The sequence below is a fragment of the Balaenoptera ricei genome, chromosome 1 (genome assembly GCF_028023285.1).
Source record: "Balaenoptera ricei isolate mBalRic1 chromosome 1, mBalRic1.hap2, whole genome shotgun sequence".
NCBI lineage: Eukaryota > Metazoa > Chordata > Mammalia > Artiodactyla > Balaenopteridae > Balaenoptera > Balaenoptera ricei.
The window spans coordinates 168370865-168397175 of NC_082639.1; the positions used below are offsets into that span (position 1 = coordinate 168370865).

General features: G+C 36.4%; 1 protein-coding gene, 1 non-coding gene and 1 pseudogene across 14 annotated transcripts in view; 1 reads left to right on the top strand and 2 right to left on the bottom strand.

Moving 5' to 3' along the window:
• LOC132375919 (serine/threonine-protein kinase MRCK alpha) overlaps positions 1-26311 on the top strand; it is a 319426-nt gene that overhangs the window by 72534 nt on the left and 220581 nt on the right. The gene's annotated exons all lie outside the window — the stretch shown is intronic.
• LOC132347388 (cathepsin B-like) lies at positions 185-16218 on the bottom strand (annotated as a pseudogene).
• TRNAK-UUU (transfer RNA lysine (anticodon UUU)) lies at positions 13225-13296 on the bottom strand. Its single transcript has one exon. It is a non-coding gene; the product is annotated as a tRNA-Lys (tRNA).

Genomic DNA, 26311 nt, shown 5'->3' on the forward strand with positions numbered 1-26311 from the left:
TCGTATACACAGGTTTGGCCTAGTCTAGTCTTGTCATAGCCACCGTCTAAACTCTTCAGTCCTATCTGAACTGAAAAAAATAAAAGGAATTTCCACCCTCATATCCAACTTAACCCAACCTACCATATTAAAAGCAAAAACAAAAACAGTTTGTGCAGGGCTGGCTGGATAAGCCGCAGTAGGCTTAACTTTTTTTCTGGTATTGATCAGTACATGAGATTCTGTCCACTATCTCTGATTTGATTCCACCGTAGTCCTTTTCTTAGAGAATTTGAAGAAGAAATTGTCACTCTGCTCAGTTTTCTAGAGTTGACAGCCAGCCATTAGGGGGTGGCATTCTCTACTCTCCAGTCCAGGATGCAGATGGTGTGGCCTCCCTTCATTTCATTTGTGACACGCAGGAAGTTGGCATACACAGGGAAGGTTCCCTCTCCTGGGCCATTCTTGTAAACATCAGCTGTGATCTTCAGGGACATTGTAGAAACTGCAGCTGTAGTGCTTGTTATCTTTGTAGGAAGGAGTATAGCCAGGCTCACAGTCTTGCTGCACTTGGGAGTGTCTCTTCACCTCCATCACCTGGTAGCTGAGAGCCATTGAAATGGTGCTCACATTGTGGGATGGAATAGGGCCTACAGCCTACATGGGTGTCATAGAGGCCACCAGAGACCTTTCTTGGTCCAGAAATTCCAGGCTTTACAGGGAAAGCCCCCATACAGCCATCCCCATACTTCGCAGTAGATGAGCAGGTTTTCAGCAGGCATCTCTGTGGGGGCATTCCTATTGGTGTCAATACAGATCTGATCAGAAATGGTTTTTATGGCCCCAAATGCCCAGGAAGAAACACAGGACTGTTGGTAATGTCTTTTTTAATGTTTAGACAGTTTAGCCACTATTCCTCGGTAGCAAAATGTTTTTGGCGTATCTATTTTCTTAGCAAACTGTACTCTCTGAGGCAGCTTGGATCTATCCAGGAAATGCTTAAAAAGCCCATTCAGTGCATATCCCCATTATGGAGGCTGAACAGTTCATCTGCAGGGGTTCAAAATAAGGTCTGCTTGGGATACTGGGCAGCACCATCAGGCAGAAAAGGATGGCTAGGGCCCACCACACTTTGGCATCTGGATCCTGGATTTAATGAAGTTGTGGAGACCCTAAGCCTGCAGTTGCCACGTCTAATCTCAGTATCTGGTGTCTGGAACCCGAGTCCACCATGTTGCCACTTGGACAAGATATAAAATATTTTAATGACATGATTGTCATGCTGAACCTAATAGCTATATATAGAATTCTCCATCTAGCAGAGAATTACACATTTTTTTCTAGCACATACAGATCCTTCTTAAAATTTACATGTTCTAGGCCACAAAAGGTGCTTCAGTAGCTTCCAAAAAATCATCATTATGCAGACCATAATCTCTGGCCTTAATAAAATACAATAAATATCAGTCAGATAGCTAAAAATGACCCAAATGTTTGCACACTTACAAGCATAGATCATAAGAGAAATTATAAAATTATTGGATATTAATGGAAATGCTGCACTTCAAAGTTTGTGAGATACTTAAAGTGAGATTTATAACTTATAATATATTTACCAGGAAGTAAGAAACTTTGGTAATTGCTATGGGCTGAAATGTGTTTCCTTCCCCACCCCTTAAAAAAAAATGGATATACTGAAGTCCTATCCTCCAGTACTTCAAACTGTGACCGTAATTTGGAAATAGTGTCTTTACAGAGTTAAGTTAAAATGAGGTCAGTAGGGTAGGCCCTAGTCTAATATAATTGGTGTCTTTATAAGAAGGGGAAATTTGGACATAGGCATGGACAGAGGGAAGGTGACATAGAGACATAGGGGAGAAGTTGTCCATCTCCAGCCAGAGAGAGAGGCCTGGAACAGATCATTCCTTCACGACTCTCAGAAGGAACCAATCCTGCTGATACCTTGATGTTGGACTTCTAGTCTACTGAACTGTGAGAACAAATAAATTTCTGTTGTTTGAGCCACCCAGTCGGTGATACTTCAGTACAGCAGCCCTAGCAAACTAATACAGTAACTAATGAGACAAATATTAATTCAGAAGTTGGAAAAAGAACTATAGAGTAAACAAAAAGGAAAGAAATAATAAGGCCAGAAATCTGTTAGAGAGTATATATTATCAAAACCCAAAATTAGTTCTTTAAAAAAGTTAATATATTTAAAAATTGTTGGGTACATGATTTGTGCAATTTCAGAAAAAGCATAAATTTAATATACATCTATTAAGAAATAATAAAAGATAATGTCTTTAATTTGATGAAGGATATGTGCCAAAAACCTAAAGCAGACATTAATGGAAAAACTTTACATGCATTCCATTTAAGATCAGGAATAAGACAAAGATGGTTAACAGTGTTTTTTATGTTACTGGAGTTCCTGGCCAGTGCATTAAGAAAATAAATAGAAATGAATTAATGGGATTGGAAGAGAAGAGATAAATCTGTAAGTGTTTATAGATCACCTATATAAAAATCTGTAGGGGAAATAGACAAACTATGTGTATTAATAAGATAATTTAGTATTTCTTAAATAAAAGATTGTTTTCTAAAAATCAGAATTCCTTTGTACTCAAAATAATTAGCTAGAAGAGATGATATAAGATACCATTCAGAATAATAAAAGAAAAATCAAGTTTCTAGAATTTAATCTGACAAGTAATACACAAGATCTACATGGAGAAAATTCTAAAACTCTTATTAAAATGTATGATAAAAAGACCTGAAAAACAAATATACCATGTTCAGATATGGACCAAAATATTTCTGAAGATGTCAATTCTCCTTAAATTAATCTGTAAGTTTTGTGGAATGCCAGTCAAAATTCAGCGGAATATTTTGAGAAATTTGACATACTAAATAATTTGCATAGAACTTCTGATTCTAACACACTTGTTTATATCATACCAAATCTTCTGCTGAAAACAACTAGAAAACCTTGATTAAAATATAAACTCATCTATTTGAAGGCATAAGAGCTATGAAATCATTAAGGACTCAAGGGGCTAAGAGTCACAGAAATAGGTTTTTTGAGAGGTGAACCCCCAACATTCAGCTTTACCTTTCTCTTAGAGGCAGTTGTCTAGAGGCAGAGAAGTTAAAGACAACTTTCAGAAATCTCACAGGTAAGGGAAACAAAAATTGGAGTTCAGTTCTCAATAAAGAGGAGGGCTCTGTTAAATATCTCAGGTAGTTAATTGGAACCCCTGAAAGGCTACACCATTTGGTGTAAGGACAAATGGAAACAGGCCAGCCCTCACAAAACTCAACTCAGTTCTAATCAAATCAGTCCCAGATTGGATTAAGGTAATCAGTGTAGTAGAAATGAAACCTACAGTGATTTAAATTAAAACTTGATAGTTTTCACAGCAAACTGAAGAGAAGATTGGTGAACTGGAAAACAGGTCAGTAGGAAATACCTAGGCTGAAGCATGGAGAGGAAAAAAAATGGAAGGAAAGTTTAAAAATAAGTTAGGATTCATATTAGGCATAGTAAAAAAAATTAACATGTATGTATTTATATTTCCAGAAGGAGATAAAAGAGAGAAAATGGGACAAAAACAACGTTTGAAGAGAATGATGGCCGAGAATTTTTCAGAGCTAACTAAAAACATAAATCCATACATAGATTCAAGAATTCTGTTGACTCCATGACAGGATAAATACATCTAGGCACATAATACATCCAGCCATGTAATTGTAAAACTTCTGAAAACCATAGATAAAGATACAATTTTAATAGTAGTTAGAGGAAAGGGACTTGTAACTTCCAATAAACAATGAGAAGACAATTCACCTTTTAACAGAAATGATGGAAGTTGAAGATAATAGAAAATGGCATCTTAAAAGTGCTGAAAGAAGGAAACTTGTCATCTATGATTCTATACCCAGCAAATATTTTTTAAAAATGAAGGCAAAAGAATGAAGTTGGATTTTACCTCACACCATATAAAAAATTAACTCAAAACAGATCATAGACTTAAATGTAAGAGCTAAACCTGTGATACTCCTAGAAGGAAACATAGATGTAAACTTTTTTGACCTTGGTTTGGGCAGTAGTTTCTTAAATATATCACAATCACCAAATTACAAGCACCAAAGAAAAAAGAGACAAATTAGGTTTCATCAAAATTAAAAACTTCTGTTCTTCCAAATAACACTGTCAAGAAATTGAGGAGACATTTCACAGAATGGGAGAAAATATTTGCAAGTTGTATATCTGATAAGGGTCTATTGTCCTGAAATATATAAAGAATATTTATAACTCAACAATAAGAACACAAATTGACAACTAAAAAATTGACAACTGATTTCAATAGAAATTTCTCCAAAGAAGATATATAAATAACCAATAAGCACATGAAAAGGTGCTCAACATCATTAGTCATTAGGGAAATACAAGTCAAAACGACAATGAGATACCACTTCTCACCCACTAAGATGAATATAATTAAAAGACAGTAATAAGTGTTTGCAAGAATGTAGAAAGATTGGAACTCTCGTGCATTGCTGGTGGGAATGTAAAATGGTACAACTGCTTTGACAAACACCATTTAGTTCAGCAATTCTATTCCTAGATACATGCCCAAGAGAATTGAAAACACATGTAAATGCAAAACCTTGTACATGAACTTTCATAGTAGCCTTAGTCATATTAGCGAAGGAAACAGTCCAAATGCCCATCAGGTGATGAATGGATAAACAATTGTGGTATGTCCTTATAATGAGATATTATTCAGCCACACAGGGAATCAAGTACCGATATATGCTACAACATGGATGAACCTTGAAAGCATGTTAAGTGAAATTAATCAGACATAAAAGGACATGTATGACTCAATTTATATGAAATACCCAGAATAGGCAAATCCAAAAAGACAAAGTAGATTAGTGGTTGTCAGGAGGTGGTGGGAGGGGGGAGTGAGGCATGCTTACTTCTGGGTGTGGGGGTTCTTTTTGGGGTGATAGATGTATTCTGGCATTAGATAGAGGTGATGACTGTACAACTTGGTGAACATATTGAAAACCAGTGATTTATACACTTTAAAGGGTGAATTTTTATGGTATTTGAGTTATGTCTCAATAAAATTCTTTTAAATGAAGGTAAAATGAAGACAAAGAAAAATTGAGAATCTGTTTTTAGACAAAGAAAAAACTGAGAATCTGTCATCAGGAGACTTAAACTAAAGAAAATCCTAAAGGAAATCTTAACAGGCAGAAAGAAAATACTCCCAGATGAAGCACAGAAATGTAGGAAGGAACACAGAGCTTTGGAAAGGATAAATGTCTTTTGATGACTATATAAAACAATAACAGTATTGTCTTGTAGGATATGTTAAGTATGTAGGCTTAGATTACATAACAACAATAGTACAATGAGTCGGAAATTGGGAAATTAATGTGTTCCAAATCTATTCATTGTCTGGAGGTGGTAAGAATACTAATTTAATACATTGATATTATAAGATGTAATCTTTAGGACAGCCATTTAAAGAAAAGTAGTATAGTGTATAATTAATAAGCTATAGAGGTAGAAAAATCAAGTGATGGAAAATAAAAAAGAATATTGAGCAGATAGGATAAATAAGAAAAGTTAATACACCTAAACATTTAAGCAATTATACAAAATATAAATGGAGTAAATAATCCAAGTAAAAGAAAAAGATTGTTCACTTAGATAAAGAAGTAAAACTCAGGAATATCTGTTTAGAAGAGATATGTCTTTAATATAAGAATATAGAAAAGGTACAAATTTTTAAAAGTTACAAATGAAAAACAAAGTGATGTGGCTACTCCAAAATCAGACAAAGTAGACTTTAAGTCAAGAAGTATTTCTCCATCTAACCACATATAAAGAAAGAAATGCCGTATGTTAACAGATTCATGTGTCAGGAAAATATACATATACCCATTGAACTGTTTTACTCACAACACTGAAAACAAATGTGTGGTTTTTCTTTTTCTCATACCAACCAGTTCTCCAACTCTGGGCACCATCTGGGCATCCGACAGTTCAGTTGAATTCTGATATTATCTGCCTGGGGTTAGCATGAGATCCGACAAGACTGCCCCTACTTCAGAAACCATTTGCAAGTCCCAGGCCACCCGTACTTCTGACCAACCAGCTATAAATTAAGGGCTCCTATAACTCCTTCCTCAAGTTCAGTAATTTGCTAGGAGGACTCATAGAACTCAGGAAATATACTTAATATATTTTTTATTAATATATAAGTTTCAGGTGTACAACATTCTAGCTTGACATCTGTATACGCTACAGAGTAATTACCCCCCAAAAGTCTCATTACCGTCTGTCACCATACAATTGACCCCTTCACCACTTTTGCCTACCCCACCAACCCCCTTTGCCTCTGGTAACCACTGATCTTTTCTGTGTATTGATGTTTGTTTTTCTTTTGTTCTGTTTGTTTTGTTTTTTTAGATTCCACGTATGAGTGAAATCATACAGTATTTGTCTTTTTCCTTCTGACTTATTTCACTTAGCATAGTACCCTCTAGAGTCATCCGTGTTGTTGCACATAGCAAGATTTTATTCTTTTCTTATGGCTGAGTAGTATTCCATTGTATATACATACCCCATCTTTATCTATTCATCCATTGATGTACACTTAAGTTGTCCATATCTTGGATATTGTAAATAATGTTGCAGTGAGCATTGGGGTGCATAGATCTTTTTGATTTAGTGTTTTTATATTCTTTGGCTAAATACCCAGAAGTGGAATAGCTGGATCACATGGTAGTTCTATCCTTAACTTTTCAAACAGTCTTCACACTGTTTTCCATAGTGGCTGCACCAGTTGGTTTTTCTTTTTCTCGTACCAACCAGTGGTATGACACAGTGTTGGGAAAACTGGACAGCCATGTGCAAAAGCATAAAATGAGACCACCAAATTTACAATCCCACCAACAGTGTGCGAGTGTTCTCTTTTCTCCACATTCTTTCCAACACTTTCTATTTTTTGTCTTTTTTTTTTTTTAAAGAGCACAACTAGAAGCAACCTTTATTTTTTTATTTTTATTTTTATTTTTTATTAATTAATTTATTTTTATTTTTGGCTGTTTTGGGTCTTTGTTTCTGTGCGAGGGCTTTCTCTAGTTGTGGCAAGCGGGGGCCACTCTTCATCGCGGTGCGTGGGCCTTTCACTATCGCGGCCTCTCCTGTTGCGGAGCACAGGCTCCAGACACGCAGGCTCAGTAATTGTGGCTCACGGGTCCAGTTGCTCCACGGCATGTGGGATCTTCCCAGACCAGGGCTCGAACCCGTGTCCCCTGCATTGGCAGGCAGATTCCCAACCACTGCGCCACCAGGGAAGCCCTTTTGTCTTTTTTATGATAGCCATTATGATAGGTGTGAAGTAATATCTCATTGCAGTTTTGACTTGCATTTCCTTAATAATTAGTGATGTTGAACATCTTTTCATGTGTCTGTTGGCCATCTGTATGTCTTCTTTGGAAAAATGTCTATTCAGCTTCTCTGCTCATTTTTAAAATGGGTTCTTTGGGTTTTTGTTGTTGTGATTGAGTTATATGAGTTCTTTATATATTTTAGATATTACCTCCTTATCAGACACAAAAGATTTGCAAATACACTCTCCCACTCAGTAGGTTGCCTTTTCGATTTGGTGATGGTTCCCTTTGCTGTGCAGAAACTTTTTAGTTTGATGTACTCCCATTTGGTTATTTTTGCTATTGTTTCCCTTGCCTTGGAGTCAGATCCACAAAAACGTTGCTAAGGCTGATTTCAGTGAGGTTACTGCCTATGTTTTCTTCTAGGAATTTTATGGTTTCAAGTCTTACATTCAATTCTTTAATCTATTTTGAGTTAGTTTTTGTGTATGATGTAAGATGGTGGTCTAATTTTATTCTTTTGCACACAGCTGTCCAGTTTTCCCAACACCATTTATTGAAGAGGTTGTCCTTTCTCCATTGTATATGTTCTTTGCTCCTTTGTTGTGAATTAATTACCCATATATGTGTGGGTTTATTTCTGGGTTTAGTTCTTTTCCACTGAGCTCTGTGTCTGTTTTTGTGTCAACACCATACGTTTTGATAACTATAGCTTTGTAGTATAGTTTGAAACCAGGAAGCATGATACCTCCAGCTTTTTTTTTTTTAACATCTTTATTGGAGTATAATTGCTTTACAATGGTGTGTTAGTTTCTGCTTTATAACAAAGTGAATCAGTTATACATATACATATATCCCCATATCTCTTCCCTCTTGCACCTCCCTCCCTCCCACCCTCCCTATCCCACCCCTCGAAGTGGTCACAGAGCACCGAGCTGATCTCCCTGTGCTATGCAGCTGCTTCCCACTAGCTATCTATTTTACATTTGGTAGTGTATATATGTCCGTGCCACTCTCTCACTTTGTCCCAGCTTACCCTTCCCCCTCCCCATATCCTCAAGTCCATTCTCTAGTAGGTCTGCGTCTTTATTCCCATCTTGCCCCTAGGTTCTTCATGACCATTTTTGTGTGTGTTTTTTAGATTCCATATATATGTGTTAGAATACGGTATTTGTTTTTCTCTTTCTGACTTACTTCACTCTGTATGACAGACCCTAGGTCCATCCACCTCACTACAAATAACTCAATTTCGTTTCTTTTTATGGCTGAGTAATATTCCATTGTATATATGTGCCACATCTTCTTTATCCATTCATCTGTTGATGGACACTTAGGTTGCTTCCATGTCCTGGCTATTGTAAATAGAACTGCAATGAGCATTGTGGTATATGACTCTTTTTGAATTATGGTTTTCTCAGGGTATATGCCAGCTTTGTTTTTTTCAAGATTGTTTTGGGTGTTCCAGATCTTTTGTTGTTCCATACAAATCTTAGAATTATTTGTTCTGGTTCTGTGAAATATGCCATTGTAATTTTGATAGGGATTGCATTGAATCTGTAGATTGCTTTGGGTAGTATGGACATTTTAACAATACTAATTCTTACAGTCCATGAGCACTGAATAGCTTTTTATTTATTAGTATCTTCTTCAGTTTCTTTCATCAGTGTCTTATAGTTTTTAGTGTACAGGTCTTTCACCTCCTTGGTTAAATTTATTCCTAGGTATTCTTTTGATGCAGTGGTAAATGGGATTGTTTTCTTAATTTCTCTTTCTTATAGTTCTCTTTTAGTGTATAGAAATGCCATGGATTTCTGTGTATTGATTTTGTATCCTGCAACTTAGCTTAATTCATTTATTAGTTTTTTGATGGAGTCTTTAGGGTTTTCTATATATAGGGTTTTCTATATATATATTTGCACTTCTGCAAATAGTGCCAGTTTCACTTCTTTCCAATTTTGAGTCCTTTTATTTCTTTTTCTTGTCTGATTGCTGTGGCTAGGATTTCCAATGCTGTGTTGAATAGAAATGGTGAGAGTGGGCATCCTTGTCTTGTTCCTGTTAGAGGAAAAGCTTTCAGCTTTTCACCGTTGAATTGTATGATGTGGGTTTGTCATATGTTGCCTTTATTATGTTGAGGTACATTCCCTCTGTGCATACTTGTTGAGAGTTTTTATCATAAATAAATGTTGAATAATATCAAATGCTTTTTCTGCATTTATTGAGATGATTATATGATTTTTATCCTTTATTTTGTCAATGTGGTGTGTCACATTGTTTGATTTTCAGATGTTGAACCATCCTTGCATCCCTGGGATAAATCCCACTTGTTCATGGTGTATGATCCTTCTAATGTATTGTTGAATTCAGTTTGCTAATATTTTATTGAGAATTTTACATCTGTGTTAATCATGGATATTGGCCTATAATTTTTTCTTTCCTTCCTCCCTCCCTCCCTCCCTTTCTTTCTTTCTCTCTCTCTCTCTCCCTCCCTTCCTCACTCCCTCCCAACCTCCCTCCCTCCTTCCATCCCTTCCTTCCTTCCTGTCCTTGTCTGGTTCTGTATCAGGGTAATGCTGGCTTCATTAAAAGTGTTTGGAAGCATTCCCTCCTCTTCAGTTTTTTGGAAGAGTTTTAGAAAAATAGGCATTAACTGTTCTTTGAACGTTTGGAATAATTCACCAGTCAATTGGTTTAGTTCTGGATTTTTGTTTATTGGGAGTTTTTTGATTACTGATTCAATTTTGTTACTAGTAATCGGTCTAGTCAGATTTTCTTTTTTTAAAATTTTCAGTCTTGGTAGATTATATATTTCTGGAAATTTATCTCTTTTTTCTAGGTTGTCCAGTTTGTTGGTGTATATGTGTTCCTAATGTTCTCTTATGATCCTTTGTATTTCTGTGGTATCAGTTTTAACTTACCTCTTTCATTTCTGATTTTATGTTTTTGAGCCCTCTTTTTTCCTTGGTTAGTCTAGCTAGAGGCTTATTGATTTTTTTTTTTTTTTTTTGTCTTTTCAAAGAACCAGCTCTTGGTTTCATTGAGCTCTTCTATTGTTTTTTTAATCTCAGTTTTATTTATTCGTTTTCTTATATTTAGTATTTCCTTCCTTCTACTAACTTTGGGCTTTGTTTGTTCTGTTTTTTTTTTCCCCTAGTTCCTTTAGGTGTAAAATTAGATTGTTTATTTGAGATTTTTTTTTTATCTCTTGAGACAGGCCTGTATTGCTATGAACTTCCCTCTTATGACTGCTTTTGCTTCATCCCATAGATTTTGGTACATTTTATTTGTGTTTTCATTTGTCCCTAGGTATTTTTTGATTTCTCCTTTGATTTCTTCAATGACCCATTGGCTGTTCAGTAGCATTTTGTTTAATCTCCATGTTTTTTTTTTCAATTTTCTTCTTGTAATTGATGTCTAGTTTCATACCATTGTGGTCAGAAAAGACACTTGATATGATTTCAGTTTTTTTTTTTGAATTTATTGAGACTTGTTTTGTGGCTTAACATGTGATCTATGCATGTGAGAGAGAATGTTACATGTACACTTGAGGAGAATGTGTATTCTGCTGCTTTTGGATGGTGTATTCTCTATATATCTATTAACTCTATCTGGTATAATGTATCATTTAAGACCAGTGTTTCCTCACTGAATTTTCTGTCTAGATGATATGTCCATTGCTGTAAGTGGGGTGTTAAAGTCCCCTACTATTATTGTATTGCTTTCACTTTTTCCCCCTTAGGTCCATTAATATTTGCTTTATATATTTTTCATGCTCCTATGTTGGGTGCATATATATCTATAAATGTTATGTCTTCTTGGTGGATTGAACCCTTTATCATTATGTAGTGCCCTTGTCTTTTATAAGTCTTTGTTTTAAAGTCTATTTTGTCTGATATGAATATAGCTACACCACCTCTTTCCATTTCCATTTGCATGGAATATAGTTTTCTATCCCTTCACATACAGTCTGTGTGTATTCTTACTTTTGAATTGAGTCTCTTGTAGGCAGCATGTAGATGGGTCTTCTTTTTATCCATTCAGCCACTGTGTATGATTTTTGATTTGTGAATTTAGTCCATTTGCATTTAAATTAATTATTGATTGGTATTTACTTATTGCCATTTTGTTAGTGGTTTTCTGGCTGTTTTTGTAGCTCCTCTCTGTTCTTTCTTGTTCTCTTTCTCTCTTGTTTGCTGGCTTTTTCTGGGGTTATATTTAGATTCCTTTCTCATTTTCTTTTCTATGTTTACTATAAGTTTGTGTGTGTGTGTGTGTGTGTGGTTACTATGAGGTTCACATACAGCATCTTAAGTATACAGTAATCTTTTTTAAGTTGATAGTAACTTTTTTGAAAGTTTTAAATGATTACTCCTCTGTCATCTTTTTTATTTTTGATAACACCTTTTCCATGTTTTAATATTATGCTTTCCTTAACTAATCACTGTATTTTTAATTTTACTATTTTGTCTTTTAACCTTCATACTTGCTTTGTAAGTGACTTATCCACTACCTTTACTATATATTTACCTTTTCCCTTTTGTATGTTTTCTTATTATTAATTAGTGTCTTTTCTTTTCAGCTTAAAGAAGTCACTTTAGCATTTCTTGTATGGCTGATGTAGTGGTGATGAACTCCACTCTTGCTGAGTTCTGAATGATAACCTTGATGGCTAGAGAATTCTTGATTGGAATTTTTTTTTTTCTTTTAGCACTTGAGTAAGTCATGCTACTCCCTGTGGCCTGTAAAATTTCTACTGAAAAATCTGCTTATAGCTTCATGGGGTTTCCCTTGTATGTAATAGGTTGTTTTTTTCTTTATGCTTTTAAGATTCTCTCTTTACCCTTAACTTTTATCATTTTAATTATAATGTGTGTCACTGTGGTTCTCTTTGGGTTCATCTTATTTGGAACTCTCTGGGCTTCCTCAACTTGTATGTCTGCTTCCTTCCCCAGATAGAGTTTTCAGCCATTATTTCTTTTCTTTTTTTTTAAAATTTATTTATTGTATTTATTTTTTGGCTGTGTTGGGTCTTCGTTGCTGTGTGCGGGCTTTCTCTAGTTGCATCGAGTGGGGGCTCCTCTTTGTTGCGGTGCTTGGGCTTCTCATTGAGGTGGCTTCTCTTGTTGTGGAGCACGGGCTCTAGGCACACGGGCTTCAGTAGTTGTGGCACGCAGGCTCAGTAGTTGTGGCTCGCGGGCTCTAGAGTGCAGGCTCAGTAGTTGTGGCGCGTGGGCTTAGTTGCTCCGCGGCATGTGGGATCTTCCCGGACCAGGGCTCGAACCTGTGTCCCCTGCATTAGCAGGCGGATTCTTAACCACTGCACCACCAGGGAAGCCCCAGCCATTATTTCTTAAAATAATTGTTCTGGCCCTTTCTTTCTCTCTTCTCCTTCTGGGACCCCTATAATGCAAATGTTATTCACCTTGATGTTGTTCCAGAGGTCCCTTCAATTTTTAAATTCAATCTTCAATTTTTAATTTTTTTTTTTTTTTTTTTTTTTTTTTTTTTCAATTTTTAATTTTTATCTTCAATTTTTAAATTCTTTTTTCATTTTGCTGCTCTGTCTGGGTCATTTCCATTGCTTTGTCTTCAATTTTTAAATTCTTTTTTCATTTTGCTGCTCTGTCTGGGTCATTTCCATTGCTTTGTCTCAGCTCACTGATTCATTCTTCTACTTCATCCAGTCTGATTTTGAGCCCCTCAAGTATTTTTTCAGTTTAGTTATAACTTCTTTTTGGTACTTTCTTATATTTTCTATCTCTTTGTTTTTGGTTTGTTTTGTTTTGGTTTTGGTTTTTTTTGGCTGCACGGTTTGTGGGATTTTAGTTCCCTGACCAGGGATTGAACCCGGGCCCTGGCAGTAAAAGTACCAAGTCCTAACCACTGGACTGCCGGGGAATTCCCTCTATCTCTTTGTTGATGTCCTCACTGTGTTCTTTCTTCTCCCAGGTTCAGTGAGCCATCTTTACAGCATTACTTCTAACTGTTGTGTAAATTGCTTATCTCTGTTTCATTAAGGCCTTTCTCTGGAGATTTGTCTTGTTCTTTAGTTTGGAACATATTTTTATGCCTCATTTGCCTATGTTTGTCTTCACGTATTGGGCAAAACAGCTACTCTTCCAATTTCGAAAGAGTGGTCTTGTGTAGGAGATGACCCATGAGGCCCAGAAGTGCCATTTCCCTTGGCTATCAGTGCTAGGCACTCAAGGGATGGCACTCGTGTGGGGTGCATGTCCCTGATGGCTGTGGCAGAGCTGTGGCTGCTCTGCAGGGAGGGCAGGGTGTGTTGCACTTGCCTGGCTCAGCTGCTGCATAGGGTGGGCTGGGTGCAGGGTGCTCGTCCAGCCCTGCTGTAGCGTGGCTGGTGTGTGTGGTAAGTGGGGGTTCAGGGTGCTCACCTGACCAGGTTGTGGCATGACGTAGGTAGAGCATCCCTCCTGGTGCTAACAGGCTAGAGGGAGGACACCAAAAATGGCATTCATCAGCTCTGTCATAAGCAAGTTAGAATGTTATTGCAAAGCTTGCCAGTGCTTCTGTCCCCACAGAATGTTCCAACTGGCTCATGTCTCGCTGGCAGTTACTTTAAGATTAGTAAGTGGGTCTCCCTTGCTTATGGTGTAGGTGCTTTCCAAACCATTCCTTTTGCACTGGATCTCAGGGTGAGTGGGTCTGTATGTGACCCCTTTAATAGTGGGTTCTCCCTTCCCTTTGATTCTGTGGTTCTCCTGGATTTAATTCCCATTTATGTGCTAAATCAGATGTTTTGCGGGGGGGGGGTCACCTTTCCTGTGCCAGACCCAAGGGTTGGGGTACCTCATGTAGTGCTCAATACCTTCACTCCTTGAGGAAGAGTTCTGTATTTTTGGAATCCCTGCTAACTGTGGGTAACTGCTCCTGGGCTGGTGTCCCAAGTAAAACCATGTCTCTGCCTCTCCTGCCCCTCTCCATGTGTCTCTTTTATCTTTTGTTGCCAAGGTGTTGTTCATCTAGTTCTCAGGTCCTTTTCAGAGGAAAACGTCTCCTTATGTAGCTGCATATTTGTTGTGTTAATGGGAGGAGGTGAGTTCAGGGTCTTCCTATGCCGCCATCTTTATCTTCTCCCAGAAGTTTACTTGATATTACTGGTTTATTGTAACAGATACAACTCAGGAACAGCCAAATGGAAGAGGTGTATAGAGTAAGGTATGGAAGGAGAGGTATGGAGCTTCCATGCCCTTTCTGAGTGTGCCACTGTTCCAGCACCTTGATGTGTTCAGCAACCTGGAAGCTCCAAGAAGCCCTTCAATTAGGGGTTTTTATGGAGATTTCATTACATAGGCATTATTGATGAAATTGTTGGCCATTAACAACTCAATCTCTAGCCTCTCTCCCCTTCTCTGCATGTTGAGGGTGGGGCTGAAAGTCACAAGATTCTAATAATGGAGTAGTCTTTCTGGCAACCATCCCCCCACGCTGAACTATCTAGGGCCACTACTCATCTCCTTAACATACAAAAGAATATTATAACTCCACAAATTCAAAGGGTTTTAGGAATTGTGTGCCAGGATCTAGGGACAAAGGCAAAATATTTATTTTTATTATACTACATCCATTATAACTTTGTATTGTCTAATTGACAGTTTTTATGTATATAGAGCAAAAATGGACAGAACTAAAAGGATAGACATATCAATTTCATAGTAGGAAATTTTAACACTGTTTTCATAGCTGATAGAAGTAGACAAAAATCAGTAAGGAATAAAAGATGTGAACAACAATTAACAGACAACTTAATTGACATAGTATACTATGCTCAACAGCTGATGAACACATGGAACATTTACCATTTATTAGTATGTCAAGATGCAGTAGATTTTTTTGTATATGGACCTTGTATCCTGTGACCATTTTAAATCCATTTATTAGTCTTAGGAGATATTTTTTACATGTATGGCTCCCTGTTAGATTATCTATGTGTGCTGTCTAGTCTTTATTTCCTGTTCCTACCTGCTTTACAGTTACCAACATGAAAATTCAATCTCCAGAGTTTGGCAGAAACCTTCATGGTGAAAGCCAGCTATGTTTGCTTGTTTTTTAGTATTCTTAGATGCACTTAGTTTTGATGCTATACCAGTTTCTAGTTCTGAAATATGTTTAAAATGTGATTTTAATAGTTTTTCATATTTACTATGTTTAGAAAGCTCATTCAAAGTATCTAATCTTATATACCACCAAAAATAGAAGTGTTTATTTTTCTATATGAATTTTAGACGCAACTTGTCTACTTTAAAAAAGTGTTATTTTCATTGGGATAATGTTAAATTTACAGATTAATTAAAGGAGAATTGATACCCAGTCTTCTTTGGGATTACAATATGATTTATAATTTTTGAGAAGAAAGATGGGCAGTTTTCCTAAACTTTTGGCTCATTTACTAGGTATTTTTTCTTCTGTTGCTGTTGTTGGGATAGTTTACTACCATTATATTCTGATTTTCTTTCTTGGAAAATATGAAAGCTATTATTTTATATATACTAGTTCTTTAATATTACTTCGGTTACCAGCTGCCTTACCAAAGTACCTTGTGGTTTCTGATAGTTTCCTTTTCATTTATTATTTTATTCCTTTTAAAGTATACAATTATATCTTCTGGCAAAAATGCAAACATTTGGAATATACACTGACAGTTTCTTTATGAGCTCTCTTTAGTCTTTGAGTTTATTAATTTTGAGCTTTAACTCCCTATGTCATTGCTCTTACCTGTGCCTTAATTTTCTTCTGTAACATAATTTGGGCTATGGTTTCTCCATTCTTGTCTCTATCTAATCCCATTTTATTCATCCTAGATTTCAGGAATTCTTTAAAATATCTGATTCGTTGATGTTATTCTTCTTATTTTCCAGTGTTGTAATTTTATTCCTTTGAACAATATATATTTTCTGTAATTTCATGAGATTGAGAGTGAGAGAGAAGTAAATGAGTGTCCCTCGTTTACCATCTCAAAACCGTCTTTAAATACTAACAAAAAGAAAACATCAACAAAAGTCAGTGTACCTGGCTCTTGTGCTTCAGTAATTGAATATTTCTTGACTGGTCTGCACAGCTGAGGTTCTTTATACTACTTAAGTGTTTCCGTCCGTTGAGAATCCCAATCTTCCCTGTTCTGCGTCTACATACCTTTCATGAATGTCTCTAGTCCCTGTACTCTAGAATCCTGGATGTTTTTGATACTGTTTATTTCTGGGCTGTAAGACGTTGCATCCATGTAAGGACATAAGGTTCCAGTTACTCTGTTCTCTTTGCCTCTGGGTTTTAACCAGTATGTTGGAGCCAGATCAGGTTCAGTGTTATCAGGATCTGCTGTTAAAAAAGATTAAGGAACTTGGAGCCAAGCTGGAGACTTCCCACTACCTTCCCTCAAATGTAAACCTTTGTTCCCCACTTTGGATCTCAAAATAGACAAAAATTATGTATATCCAGCTAGCTGAATTGAGGTTTCCAGTCAGCCTTAGAAACTCATTTGCTAGTGGAACAGAGTCATATTAAGATACGGGCTTCTAGGCTGATTGCTAGAGGACAAGTCTTGAGTCTTAATCCACTTGTTAATCGTGGACAGAAGTGAAGGAGAATTACTCCTTTGTTTTTCAACACTTGTCTCTTGAGTCTAATAGAGAGGGTAGAACCTTTCTTGCTTTAAAGATAGACTATTTTTATTCACTCCAAATTTGAACTCTAGGAATAAAAAAGCAGCAGGATAAGTTTTACAGAAATGGGAAGTAGAGCAGAGTGAATTTGCCCAGGCACTCACCTTTTATTGATACAGTTCCTGCAGATACTTTGAAATGACTCATGCATTATATTTAAGGCCAATATTAATGGATATTGTGTTTTCAGAGAAAGTGGAGGTCATCTCGGCCTAACAAAATATATTTTGTTACTACTGTTGCTTCTTTAAAATCATTACATATTTGCAAATGAGTGAAAGAATTGATGGCAGAATGCAATCAGTGAAAGAACTGAATGGGAAAATGAAATCAGTAGCTTAATGAGTTTATAAAAATGGGAGTGAAGATGTAAGATACTTTTATCTTTCTAATGGGGAAGGTGAGAACCTTGTACAACTTCTTCCTAGCACTTATACTTTTAACTTTTAAATTCCTTATTTCTGTGTTTAATGTTTGTCTTCACCAATAGACTCTTAGTGAAGGCAAGGACTAAATTTCTTTATTCATTATACTCAGTACTTAGCACAATACTTTTAAATATAATAATTTTCCTTATTGGAGATTAAAAACAGAAAAATGAAGTTCTTTTTTTCTTTCATGCTTCTTTATTTTGACTAATGAAAAAAATACTTATTAATTATATACTATAATCCAAACATGTTCCATACCCTTGATTAGGATCACAGTCTAATCTACAAGAGGGAAAGGTACCCAGCATTGAGATCTACTTCTGTAATTTTGGGGGCATTTCTTTCCAATTTTATTTCTATTCATAGGTAATAAAATTGGGATAGTTTTATAAACATTGATATCTAACCAGCTTTTCTAACCAAATATTTTAAGTCTTTTCCCCATATGTTGAAACATTTCTTTTAAACCTGATTTCTAATGGCTCCATTGAAGTCCATTATGTGGAAGCTCTGTAATTTAGTTAACAATAATGTTAAGCTGGAATGTATGCTCCAAGAATATAGGAATTTTTTCCCTGTCAGTTCACTGCAATTCCCCAGCACCTACAACAGTGTCTAGTACATAGTAGGTGCTTAATACATAAAAAATGAATGAAATATTTAGGTTGTTCTATTTTTTCTATATTAGAAATAATGCTCTCCAAAGCATTTTTGTACAAAAGGCTTTCACTGTATTTCAGATGCTTTTCTAAATAATTACTTCTAGAAGAAACTTCTAGAAGAGGACCTTGCTGGTTGAAATGATATGGACAAACATGATTTCAGAGTCATTTTCTCTATGAAATAATGTTATCTGTGGCTTTCTTTTTTTTTTTCACACTTCAGTTTTATAAATTTTCTATAATAATAGTCTAAAAGAATCAAAATAGTTATTTTTTTCTTTTAAGTGCATTTCTTTTATTCAGGGAGCAGTTAGTGATCTTGTGCCTGGAATATAGGGTTTTTGTTGTTGGTAGTGAAAGAAGAGGATTGAAAGTTTTCTTGGGCAGATGCAGTGAATGATTTGGTATGCTAGTCTAAGGAACGTTATTTCACAGGAATGGGAGTCCTATCAAATGTTAATAAGCAGAGTAGTGATAGAATCAGAATGATAAGAAAGATAATACTGATAGTGTAGAGGAAGGATTTGGTAGAGAAGAGACCAGAGAGAGGGAGATGCTGGATTTCTCACTCTCTAGCCTCCACGTCATTCAATTAATCATTGATTTTTTTTATCCTAAGTATTTCTTGAATTTCTTCCTGTCTTCCTTAGTTAGGTCCTCAGTATCTTTCACCTCAGCTACTGCTGTAACCTTCTCATTTCTTTCCCTGCCTCAGAACCATTCTCCACAGAGCTATTAAAGTTATGTAGCTACAACCAAATATGAAGAATGGTTCCCTATTATCTACATTTTAAGGTTCTAGTTGATTAGCGTGGCATACAAACTCTTCCATTATTTGGATCCTTCACTTTGATTTCTAGCTATTCCCTGCTGTGACGAAAACCTTTCCTAAGAAAGAAAACTGCTTATTATCCCTGATTGTCTTCAGCCCTCTCCCCCGCACAGATAGCACTTGCTTCTGTGCCTTGCTCATGCTGCCCCCATTTCCCAAAATATTCCCTCTCTCCAGTCAGACCCCCCTTGGTCCCCTTTTTCTGGGGCTCACTGTGTAAGACTCATATGTCAATAACCTCTTCCAAGAAATGTTAACATAGATATTCACGGATTACATACCTCCCTCCTTTCTCCTGCCTTTTGGCTTAGGAATCTCTCTTCTGTGCTTTTTATAGGACCTTGTTGTTACCTTTCCTTTCATGTTGTACTATAATTATCTGTTTAGTTATGTTTCCCACACTGGACTGTGAGATTTTTGAGAGCAAGGGCTCTTTTATTTCTTTGTATTCTCAGCAGTTAGCGTAATGTCTGACATATAGTAAGGTGGTCAAAAAGGAACCTATTGTCATTTTTCAGATGAAATAATGAGGGCTTGAACTAGGCCAGTGGGCAAGAAGGATGGGTGGGATAGACAGACTGTTAAAGAAGTCACTTTGGATGTCAGTGATAAGTTAAAGGTAGAAATCATGGATGACTGAGGTATGCAACCTGAGTAAATGAGTTTAACGTGCAGCTTTTTGACTTCTTAAATTTGAAATATTTGCTGAACATTCTAGAGAGATGACTAATAGGTAACTAGAAGTATGGGTCTACCTATTAGGAGATAAGGATTTAGGAGTCATCAGCGTAGAGATATTAATTAGGGCATATGGAATAGATAATACAGGTCAGGAAGGAGAGGAAATATAAAAAAAGTGGAGTAGAGATCCTTGGGGAAAATCATTTAATAGGTTACAGAAAAAAGAATAAGTAGGGAAGTATATTGATTGTCAGTGATGTCCAATAATGAAGAGAGGTTGAAACAGATGAGAGTTGAGAACAATGTATTTTATTTGGAATTTGGAAGGTCATTATTGATCTTTGAGAGAGTAATTTCAGTCCAGTAGAGGGAAATAGCAACTAGATTGAAATAGGTGATTGAAAGAGGCTGAGAAACAAATGATGAACAAGTGGAAAAAGCAAGCATATAGTACTCTTTACAAATGTGCTTTATGGAGAAATGATACCTTGTGGAAAAAGGGATGTGATACCACTTTCTTGAGGGGAAGGTAGGATGGCAATAAAGTTTTTGTTTTACGTTTTGTTTTTGGATGGGAGCTGGTCATGGAAAAGTTTATCAATTGGTGTTCAGGAGCCATAAGAAAGAAGGCTTGAAGTCCAGAAATAAATCTTTAATGGAACAAGGGAAAGAAGAAAAAGAAGGGGAGAGTCTGGCGTTAAGATCTCAGATGATACTGTTATCCTTGCAAGTGGTGGGGACACTTCTTCCTTGGGCTCAAAAGGAAAAGAAGTAGGGAGAAGTAGAAATATAGAAACATTTAAAGGTGGTATGAGGGAATGTGAAGGATCTATTTTCTGTGAAGTAGGCTACCAGGTCATTAATTGCAGGGTAAGGTTTGGATAGGTCAGGGATAGGATAGATGGTGGTGGCAGGGTGGCACAGGTTATTTTACAAGATTGGTAAAGGACAAGGGATTAATGGTGAGGCTGCAGATGGATTTAGGGCTCAGTTGAGATTGAACTATGGAAAAAAATAAAGCAATAATATAAATGCTTAAATAATATGTGTATTTGTTTATATATTTTTTTCCATAAAAGGGACTGAAGAAAAGGACAGGGCCCTGGAGAATTGCTTATAGTTACTCATTAGGATTAAGTGAGGCAGATAGTTAAGGACAGTGATATTTGCTCTATAGTCCTAATGCTTGGAAGAATTGAAGAATGAGTGCAGGGTCGGGAGTGGGCTGCTGCAGACAGCAGTCTGGCTGTCAGTGGACTGAGAATAAGTCCTGCCTGGTCATAGGCCAGTGTGATCCAGAGTCAATTCAGAGTATTTAATGCATGGCTGATAATATTTGAGATTTAGTATGAGAAGGTGCCTTCCTTCCTTTTCTTTTCTTTTCTCTTCTCCTTCCTTCCTTCCTTTCTCTCTCTCTTCCTTTCTTCCTTCCTTTCTTCCTTCCTTCCTTTCTTTCTTTCTTTCGTTCGTTCTTTCTTTCTTTCTTTCTTTTCTTTCTTTCTTTCCTTCTTTCTTCCTTCCTTCCTTCCTTCCTTTTTTTCTTTCTTTCCTCCCTCCCTCCCTTCCCTCCTCTCCTCCCTCCCTTCCCTCCTTCCCACCTCCCTCTCTCCCTTCCTTCCTTCCTTTCTCCCTCTCCTTGCTCTGTATGTATATCAATTAAAGTATGTAAAATAAAAGCAACAAATAGATTGTAGATAATTTACTCTATTTTAAGACACAGTGAATTTTGTACAGAAAAGTAGTATTGGCTGGATTATGAGCTCTTACTGCTTAGTTATTCATTCCTGGTTAAAATATCTCTGGTGGCCTTACATACCCTGTAGTAGTTATCAACTAATAGATTTCAAAAGGCAAAGACAGCCCTAAAGAGATAATTTTTTTTTCTCCAAAGTATTTTGTCTTCTATCAGGAATTTGTCATTAGGTATTATACAGACCCAGTGGATAGGTTCATCTCTGGCATGGATATCTGACAGAAACGGCATTTCTCTCAATTATGCTTTTTCGTTAAACAAAACAAAACAAAATGACTCTGAAAATGAAAGCATAATTTATGTACCTCCTATAAGAAATGCGTAAATTATGGGAAATAATAAAGGAGCAAGATATAATTGAAAATCAACAGCTCTACGAGTTAAGAACCTTCTCTCTACGACTCAATTGTTGTCAATTACTGCTTAACTTAACGCTGGGTTTTCCTTTTTGCTTTCAGGAAAACCTTTAACTTACGCCCTGGGTGTTGCCTGTCCACAGTTTCCTGGTGGCTCACCGCTTCTGCCTGCTCCAGCCTTGCTCCGGCAGCTTCAAGGCTTCTGGGCTTCAGAGCTTGTTGTGAAAGCTTGCTGCTTTGGCCTGCTACCCCTGCTTCAGGTGTCAAAAGCTTTTAATTAGCTTGCTTCCTCTAATTACCATAACTAGGCCCTAATGTGTCTGCATAACCTAGTCTTAGGGTCTGAAAGGAGAATTATTTTTAGCCACTCATTCTTCCTTAAAAACTCTGTACCCTGGCTCTCCTGGGAGTCAAGGGAGAGTGAAAGAAGTTTGAAGTTATATTGCATGATTCACCTTTGATAGCCTCTGTATATGGGCTAGTCTTCAGTACATAGGGGCACACTGGCATGGGCATACTATATTTTTATAGCCGGTGTCTGCTCTAATTGGTCAATGCCCATGCCGTACCAATTTCTAAATATTTTGACTATCACTACTATATATATAAGTTACAACTCCATAGAGAGGATACCTCTAGCTGGTTTAGTGAACACTTTGTAGTGTTTTTAGTTTGCTTGTTAAAGAGACTCAGTATTTTTTTATTAAATATTTTGAATACAGACTGATCACTAACAGAACAGTTTATAAAAAACAAATACAGTGATTTCCATACAGATGAACAATGATCACCATTAACATGGCAATAGGAATCAAGACTATAGGCATGATGAATGGGAAGATCTCTTCAAGAACCTGGAGAACTATTCAGTACTCATAGCAGTAAATAACTCTAGCTCTGTCATCAGGTAGTGAGGACTGTAGAACCTACTTCAGAGCGGTGTAGGAATTGATTTTGGCAGTATATGCATTGTGCTCAGCCCAGTGCCAGTCACAGTAAGCTTTCTATAAATGAGTGTTTTTGTTTATTATTATTAATGATAAGTGATGGTAGACATTACACAGCAGAGATAAAAAGGAGACAAAGACACGGAGCAATAAATAGTGAACAGTAACAATACACAAAAGATAATAAAAGCTAAGTTGTGAAGTTGAGACTTTAAAAGCCATACATAATTGTTAAGAGAGCAATGTGAGCTGGAATAATCTGGTACACACTTAAACCTTAAGATACAGAATTGTATCTCTTTTATCATAATGCCTTATTTTTGAGTTTCAGTATCAATTTAGTAGTGTACTTGAAGCTGAGCATATTGATGCCTTTCAACTTTCTATGTATATACACTCATATAGATTACAAATCACTCGTGATTTATTCAGTAAATATTTATTGCATACCTATTGATTCCCAAGCACTGGGCACATACTAGTGAACAAATGAGAAAAAGATAATACCCACCCACATAGAGCTCATGTTCTAGTGAGTGAGGCAAACAGTAAGCAAAATACATAAATAGAATATACAGTTTGTTAAGTAAAAAGAGCTAAGGGGAAAAGGAAGCAAAGACATGGGATAGAAAGTGTGAAAGGGCAGAATGACATTTTAGGGAGGGAGTGAGAGAGCAAACCATGTAGCTATAGGGGGGAAAGACCATTTGAGACCTACAGAACAATAAGTGCAGAAACACTAAGTTGAGATTGAACAAGGTGACCAGTATGTTTGGAGAGAGTGATCTAGGAGGAGAGAAATATGAGATCTGGGAGACCACGATATGTTGGACCATGCTACTTAGGAGTTATAGCAAGGACTTTGACTTTTACATGGAGAGAGATCAGAAACTGAAGTTTTGGAGCAGAGTGTCATGATCTGAGCTAGTTTAAACAGAATCACTGTGGCTGATGTTTTGAGAACAGATTTTGGGCCGTGAGAGCAGAAGTAGAGAGGCTAGGTAGGATAGTCCAGGCAAGACATCATGGTAGATGGGAATGGTATGGACTAGAGGAGGAGGTATGGCAAATTCTGGATATATTGAATGTAGACTAGATTTGTAGGACTGCATGCCAGCTGCTTCTTGGATATTGAAATTCTGTTTAATATAGTATGATCATTCCTAAGTTATATGATGTATCTATAAGTCATGATTCTTAAATCGTGTTTAAGAACTCATTCATTTACATTTGTCACCTACTGATTTTTCTGTAGCGTTTGCAGTTTTTCTAACATCATAGTGCTTTTAATATGCTGTCTTTAAAGACAGCTCTATATTTGGTGTTTTTAAAAACATGTCTTTGTTCTGTATTAAATTTATCATCTTCCCATCCATACTAAGTGTACTTTTCATTTTGATCAAATTATATAAGAAAGGACATTTTAACATACTAACCTCTTATATGTCAGTTAGCTGTGGTTCTTGAAAATCTAGAACCTGAAGTTAGATTTCTAGGAGAATCTTCTTCTCCTTCTTCTTCTTCTTCTTCTTCTTCTCCTTCTCCTCCCCCTCGTCCTCCCCCTCGTCCTCCCCCTCGTCCTCCCCCTTCTCCTCCCCCTCCTCCTCCCCCTCCTCCTCCTTCTTCTTTATGAAATGAACGTGAAAATGATCTGTAGTGTTAAAGGAGAAAAGCAAGATCAGTTTTATTTTATCACTTCATCAACTTCATATTCTTGTCTCATCATGTCATCAATTTGATAATTTAAGAATATTTTCTGAACTGACTTTTAAAAAAATTGAAGTATAGCTGATTTACAATGTTGTGTTGGTTTCTGGTGTACAGCAAAGTGATACAGACACATATTTTTCATATTCTTTTCCATTATGGTTTATTACAGGATATTGAATGCAGTTCCCTGTGCTATACAGTAGGACCTTGTTGTTTATTTTATATATAGTAGTTTGTATCTGCTAATCCCAAACTCCTAATTTATCCCTCCCTCACCCCGTTTCCCCTTTGGTGAACTGACATTTTTATTTCACCACATCCCACCTCATTCCAGAAGAGTTTTTAGGCAGCTCATGAAACTGTTGTAAGATAGCTTTGAGAATGTTTTTCACCCTGCAGCAGCATGGCATTCCTGATTATCACATAGATGTGTAGTATGGGTCTCATTTTGGCCATTATCAGCCACACTATAAATACCTCAGTAATTAGTGGTCATTTCATGATCAGGATGAGGTATGGTATTCCATACTATCCCACCCCATGCTTCAAATTTTATATGTTCTGTACAGAAAATGTAGAAAGGGGAATAGAAATCATATCCCCTAGAAATACCTGATTTTTAAAATGTTTTGATGCCTGTCTTTCTCAGAATAAATATGGCATAGAAATGTATAGCTATATACTTTATGTTTATATGTAAAAAAATTAATTTTAGTGTACAAATTTTAATAAACTTCTTTTAAACAATATATTGTGAACTTTCCCTATTAAATAGTATTCTTTAACATTTTCAAGAATATTAATAATTTTCTATTGTTTGTGATATATTCAGTCACTTTCACCTTTCAGAATATTTAAGTTATTTACAATATTTTACTGTTGGAAAGCACGCGTAAATATTGTGGCTTAGTTTTTATTTGTGTATATATGTGTTTATTTGAGGATATTTCTAACTATATTTCTATGTTGATGTATGTGTCATGGGTATAAATTTATGAAGTTGGAAGTTGAAGAGATCAAGCTTCTTATTTCCTAGTTACAGAAATTGAAGAAATTAGGATGTATAACGTCTACCACATATTAGTGATAGAGTAAACAACAGTTGAGAGATTGGGCTATAATGTGCTTAGTGCAATGCTTGACACATAATAATAGCTATTGCTTATTGAACACCTATTAAGTGCCAGACCCTGTTTTAATATTTTATACTTGTGTATAACCCGAGTCTGGCTGTAGAGTCCATGCTATCACCACTACCCTGAACAGCCACAATAAGTGCTAGCTCAGTGTTTGAGTGTTCAGTAAGTGCTAGCTTATTTCTGCTGCACAGCTCTATAATCCAGAGGTGGTTTTGGTTCCAATATTATTTGGATTTTAGAAAGGTAATTTAATACATACACTCTATTTTATATAACAGTCCTATTGGGGTTTTGAGCAGAACCTCATAAACAAATGCATTGGTGTTTCTGCAGTGAAGCATGTTTATCTTTACACTGAGATTAAAAAGAAAACAAAACTCCCCCAAAACTATGCTTAGCCTGATGTCAGTATATGTTGCCAAATGAGTTGTGAAAACCATTTGGCTTTTAGAATTGCAGGTAAGGGATTGTGGACCTTCATAAAACTCTTAGAAGAGTAACTGGCATTTAGGACACACTCAATATGTGTTGGTGAATACTGCTGCTACGATACTGGTTATCATCAGATACTTATATACTCAAATGCATAGAAAATTCGTGAATCACACAGTGCTGGGAGGAGTTCTTTTCACACCACATGACCTGAGAAGGACAAATCTAAGTGTTGGAGTCTTTCAGCCATTCTTCCCTAAATCAGAATAAGAGAGGGCTTAAGTGAT